A 6,531-nucleotide genomic window follows, 5' to 3' on the forward strand; every position below is an offset into this window, starting at 1 on the left:
CTCTTAAATTAAACCATCCTGTGTTTTTAATCCTTTTGGGGGTATGCTTCCCCATTATCTCCCTTGCAGGCTCATTTTTAACATCATTACCTGCCTGATCCACTGCCTCCCCTTTCAAATGTCACCCTCCTCCAATGTAGGCTTTTTCTATTCACTGCCACCAGTCATTTCCTCGACAATCTGGTGCTCTTTCTGAGCTGGGGAGGGGGCGAGGCTTGCCCTACCCCCCTTAACTGTCAGCTTCAGGACAGTGGGTTTTCCTTCCACTTTTGCCCCTCCCCATCCAAATGTACAGGGCCAGTCCAGAGAGAAGGGTGGGCTGCGAAAAAATAGATCCCCCTTCCCCAAAGGAGAGGTCTCCATCATGCCAGCCCCACCTCTCATACGCGTGCACGCACACACACACACACACACACCTGCATTCGTGGACATAAAACCAACCCGGTGACGCCAGAGCCCCTTTCATCTCGAGATCTCCCAGCAGCAGGCAGGACTCTAATTACCCCAGCACCCCCTCCGGCCCCGCCGGTTCCCCTGCTGTCATTAGCCCAGTTTTACCAGCGGGGGCCCTAGCCTTCCCACGGCTCCCAGGGCGGGGCCCTGTCTCCACCGTCTGCTCTTGGATAGGTGTGTGTGTGTGGAGAGCTGGTGTGTGTGTGTGTGTGGAGAGCTATTCTACCAGAGCCCAGTTTGTACTAGGCAGAATCACTTGCCAAATGTGGGGTTCTGACCAACAGCCTATGGGAGTTGGGCTGCCCTCGCTTTTCTTAGTCTCAGCCACCTGCATCCTGGCTCTGTTGCAGCCACTTCTTTTACAGGGGGTCCTGGCATTTGCAATGCATGGATGAGGGGAGGATAATTCTCTTGGGACCTCCCTGGAATCACAGGGATGAGAAGGGCAGTTAGGGAGAAACCCTTGGGATGCAGAGTGGAGTGCTGGTGATGAGGGCTTTGCAGATGGGGGAAGGGAAATGGCAGCGGGGAGCTAGAGCTGCAGCCTGCAGAGTCAGCATGCAGTCAGTGAACCTGTGGGTTCTGCCTGGGCTCATGGTGGACATGCAACAGCTGCAGTGTGGGGCAGGAAGCTGATCGTGCAGGGTCAAGGCAGCGTGCAGTGGGAGGAGCACCGAGGGTGGCTGTCTGCCAATCGATGCCACCTCCTCAGTGATGGGATTTGGCTGATATGCTGGGGCAGGGGGCAGGGCTGTGCTGTGCAGTGCCCAGGGTGCAGGCTGTGCCATGTGTGGAAACAGTCCTTTGGGACTGGGTTGCCCAGGGAGCTGGGAGATAATCTCAATGCATAAGACACATTTATGAGATGAGCTACTGTATCTTCTGCCTCCATCAGCCAGAACCAGAGGCGGTGAAGAGGTCTAACGACAGTCAGGATTAGGGCAGGGTGATGGAGTCCAGAGCGGGAAGGTGCAAGCACTATGGTTTTCCTCTTCCCTCCATTCCGGCTTCCCCACCACATCTCTCTAATGAAAGGTCCTAAAGTTATTGGATGAGGGAGACTTTATGAAATCCTAAACCCAGAGCCATAGATAATGAAGTGCCTCCTGATCTATCTGTTTTTCCCCAGGGCCTGAGCAGGCACTTTGAATTCAAAGAGGAAAGTCCACCCGTCCTACCTTCTTCTTACCTCTCTCACTTTCCTTCACTCCCGACACGGGCTGGTAACAGACCTGGACAAGGGCAAAGTGAAGGGCACACTGCCTCCAAAGCAGGCATCCTGCCAGATGCCAGGATCCAGCCCAAGTCTAAGCTCACAGACCCTGGCCCTGGGTCACGTCATTCCCCTTCCCACCCCACTCACCCTGCCTACCCCCATTTCTCAAGGCTTCTAGCTCATCTCAGAGTCATTTCGTCCCCAGCACGTTCCCTCCTTGTCACGAAATCCTTATCCAGGCTGCTTCTCCCATCCCTGCCACCTCTTCAGTGCTGAGTCCAAGGGGAGAGCAGAAGGGTGGGGCTCAAGTGAGAATGGATAGAGACCCTGCAGGGATGTGTCTGACGGCCCCCTCCCACTTAGACTTTGGTTGCCAAGGAGGCAGCAAGAACAGCCTGTTCTCTGGGCTCCCATTGGAACAGCTATGCCCAGGCCTCTCCCTCTCTTTCTTCCATTTCTTCTCTCCCTCCCAGACTGTTGCTAGGAAGCACCCCAGGACTGATCAAGGGTCTTACCCCTAGAAACCTGGGGATCCAGATAGCTTTCTAAAGAGCTTCTCCCAAATCCTGGAAGCCAAGACCCCACCCAGCATTCTCCACCCCTACCAAGAATCCACAAACAGTTTGGGGGAACGGGGACAAGGCCTCTGTCAGCCTGCCCTGGAATGAACGAGCCCCTCAGTGGCCTGGGCATAAGTAATTCCCCTTCCCATCTCCCTTTGACCTCCTGGGTCCTGGGTGATGTCAGCAAGTGATGAGGTGTCCAACAGACACCCCCTGACTCCGCAGATACAGCCCCACTTATTGGGGGCTTCTGGAAAGAATAAACTGAGGTATCACCAACTAAGAGAACATAAAACCTAGGTATTTCTTTCTCTTACTGATTTTTTAATCAAGAAAAGATAGTGGAAAAGGAGGAGACAAAAGGAGGTCAGTTTATGCAATTTGGGGATCAGCGGCTGGCAGAGATGAGAGACTGAGAAATTAGCAAACAGTTGCCCAACTAAGAGTAAAGTGACCACTTATTGCTCCCTATCAATCACCTTTGTCCCATCAGATGCCCTGTTTATGGGTCACAAAAAAGAGAGCCAGGGAGGGGACTCGGGCCTGGCTAAGCCTTGCTTTGGGATCTGAGGGTAAAAGTAGAAAAAGAAGCTGACACCTTCTCCAGGTTATCTTTCAGAGCTTCTTCTACTTTTGTTCATTCATTTGACACTTTCTTTTTGAACATTTAATACATCTCAGGTATCAGATCCCCTAAACGTTTCCAGCTTCTGGTCTCAGAAGGTTCCCACCTGGAACCCTTTCATCCTGCTTTGCCAGGAGAAGAGGTGGGGGGCAGTCTCCTTTACCTGCCACACCACAGCCCTCCCCCTCCAGTTAAAGGAGAGATGGCACAGGCAGCTGTGGAGGTCAAGAGGACAGAGTGGCTCTCAGAGCCAGAAGGGAGGAGCAGTGGCCTGTCTAGGGTTCAGGATCATGGCACTCTCCTCCTCCTTGCTGGAGGGTGTGGAGAGAGAAGGCATCCTTCAGGTGTTAGAGAGGAAACCATTCTGAGGTTCAGAGTGGTTCAGATTCAGAGTGGTTCAAAGGTTCAGATTCTGCCTTTCGCTGTCCTGGCTGGCCTCTTTCTGGACCTCTCCTGGGGCCAGTGGGAAGATAGAGGCGGAACTGGGGGGGATCCAGGAGCTGTCCCTGAGGGGGGGACCACCTTGCAGTCTTCTCCATCCTCCCCTTCCCCAGATAGACAGAGAGTGGAGAGCTGAATGTGGGGACGGGTAAGGGGAGGGAACTGGTTTGGAGCCAGCTGTGTACAGAGTGTGGAGTGTGTGGGAACGACTTGCTTTCTTTCCCATCCACCTGCTGCCAATTAACTCCCCATAGTGGGGGGACCCAGGCAAGCGTCCAAAGGAAAATGTTCTTCCCTATAGAGAGAAGGGATGATGACACCCTTTGTGCCTTGCGTGCTTACCAAGTATTTCAGAGTTTCTCGGTTTAGACTTGCCACTTTTCTCTACACTTCTTTCCAGGCTAGATGAGGAGTGTTCCCATCCCCTTGGGTACCCAAACCCCAATTCCTCATAGCATTTTACACCACTGCAAGTCCCCACTCCAACCCTTTTCAGCTACTCCTTCAGTGTTGCCATGTCACTCTGCCTGGCTGGCTTTGTTTGTTTGTTTGTTTGTATTCATTTTTAATTTGAGGTGCCGGGTCTTAGTTTCAGCACATGGGATCTTTACTTGCAGCGTGTGGGATCTTTAGCTGGGGCATGCAAACTCTTAGTTGTGGCACGTGGGATCTAGTTTCCTGATTAGGGGTCAAATCCAGGCTCCCTGCATTGGGAGCACAAAGTCTTAGCCACTGGACCACCAGGGAAGTTCTACCTGGCTGGCTGGCTTTTACCTGCCCCTCTTCTCCAGCCAGTCCCCTTCCCCAGCCAGCAAAATGAAGAGCTTGGACCTTGGGGCTAAGAGGGTGGAAGTGAGAGCTCAGCTTCTATCGGTGCTGAGAGAGAAGAAACAGACAGCCCAGGAAAGTGGAGTAAGGAAGAGGGATATTTGAGAGGGACTGTGGGTGGGGAGGGTTTCCTTCTACTCCCAAAGAGGATGCTGGCATCTCTTCTCTCACCCACTGGAGGATTATCACAGAATCCCGGTCTTGTGGAGGGCAAGTCAGAGAGCCTGCAGGGCCCTAGAAGCTCTTCTGGTTTGGAGGAAAGAGGTGGGGTATGGAAAGGCAGTCTCTGAAACTGACACGCTAGAGAGGACAAAGTAGCAAAACTGCAAATAGCCCTTACCCAGAACTAAGGGAATCCTTGTAGTAAATTCTTTGGCAGTCCGGTGGTTAGGACTCCCTGTTTTCATTGCTGAGGGCCCAGGTTCAATCCCTAGTCAAGGAATTAAGATCTTGCAAACTGTGCGGCACAGCCAAAATAAAAAAATTAAAAAATAAAAGGGTGTCCTTTTAAACCCTTAGAAGTCCAGTCCTTGGGGAAACCCTGCCAAACCAAGAGAAAGAGCTACTGGTGAGAGGTGGGGGACAGCGAAGGCAGACGGTCTCATGACAAAAGCCGCCTCTCTGCCACTGTAAAGTGGGGGAGGAGGCACCCCTCCCCAGAGGTCTGCTAGCTTCCTCCCAGAAGGGGATGGTCTGAGTTCAGAATGCCACTCTCCTCAGGGCCCAAACATTCTCCACTCCCATGTGGACCAAGTCAGAAGCAGTCACAAGGTTGACAGCTTTTCTCTGAGAGGACAGTTTGGGCTCTGTGGGATGGGAGTGGAGCTGCAGGATGCATGGATGTGTCTAGGTGGGAAGCCCTAAGCTGCAGTGACAGCAAAGAATAAGAGGAGGGAGGCAGGCGAAGGTAGAGTTGGGGGCCTGGGAGAAGCAGTGAAGCCAGGTACATGAGAGACTGCTGAGAAACAAGGTCTGTAGCCGGCTTCAATGTGTGTGGCTGAGGGGATTTTGGAGGTCAAGTGTGAGAAGTCTGGGTTCTCCCTCCTTCCTGCTTTGGAAGCTTTGGCTACACATATTTGGCAGCTGTTTTGTATAAACATTATTCCCCAGTGGTGTCGCTTGGGCAGGCACTAAAGGGAGCAGAATGGAGGGGGTTGTGGGTGGGTTATGGGGAAGGAAGAAGCTGAAGGCAGTCATGACCTTAGAGGGATGTGATCTGGGTCTCCTCCAGCTGCACTCTCCTCTTCAGAACAGGAGTTCTGGTCTCCCTGTTTAGACTATGCTCCAGACACCCAGGATTCTGTCATTCTTTGCCCCAAGAGCTGCAGGTTTGCTTCCAGAGCCTGAGGAGTCTGCTCTTCCAGATTCATCCCTCTGAGAACTGAGTCTGACACTTAAAGGGTGACCAAAGAATGGTGATTGGGAAATATGGATGGAGCTTGGATTCATGGATGGGGATCTGAGGCTCCTTGTGATATGGGATGCAGGGCTGAAAATAGGGCTGGCAGGACACTGTCTTGTTCTGGTTGTAAATGTAGTTCTGGTTGTAAATGTTAGTGGCAATCTGTCCACAGGGCAGGACAGGGATGAGGGCTGTGTGTGGAGAGGCCCAGCTGCTGGAGTCAGAGGTGGGTAGCATTTACTTTTGGCTTCTCACTGGGGAAGGGGGGGTTGGAGAAAGGCTAATATTCCAAACACTGGACATAATTATTTATAATGTGGTTCAATAGGTTAAAGCAAGACATCATGTTTTTAAAGTAATTAATTTATGTTTGGCTGTGCTGGATCTTGGTTTCTGAGCATAGGTGTTCTCTAGTTCAGATGACTGGAGGGTTACTCTCTAGTTGTGGTCTGTGGGCTTCTCTCTTCGGTGGCTTCTCTTGTTGCAGAGTGTGGGCTCTAGGGCCTGTGGGCTTGAATGGTTTTGGCTCTTGGTCTCTAGAGCCTGGGCTCAGCATTTGTGACCCATGGGCTTAGTTGCTCCTTGGCAGGTGGAATCTTTCCAGATCAGGGCTAGAACCGTGCCCTCTGCATTGGCAGGCAGATTCTTAACCACTGGACCACCAGGGAAGTCTAATCATACTGCTTTTAATAAACATTTTTTTAAAAAAGAATTTTAGTTTTAGATTTATAGGAAAAAAATTGAAGATAGAGAGGATTCCTATATACCTCACTGTCAATCCCTACCCCTTTAACCTTTTACTTAGTATGGTAGGTGTTACAATTAATGACTACTATGCTATGATAAGTCACTTCAGTCGTGTGCGACTCTGTGCGACCCCATAGACGGCAGCCCACCAGGCTCCCCCGTCCCTGGGATTCTCCAGGCAAGAACACTGGAGTGGGTTGCCATTTCCTTCTCCAATGCATGAAAGTGAAAAGTGAAAGTGAAGTAGCTCAGTCGT

This window comes from Bubalus bubalis, chromosome 3, assembly GCF_019923935.1.
Source record: "Bubalus bubalis isolate 160015118507 breed Murrah chromosome 3, NDDB_SH_1, whole genome shotgun sequence".
Taxonomy (NCBI): Eukaryota; Metazoa; Chordata; class Mammalia; order Artiodactyla; family Bovidae; genus Bubalus; species Bubalus bubalis.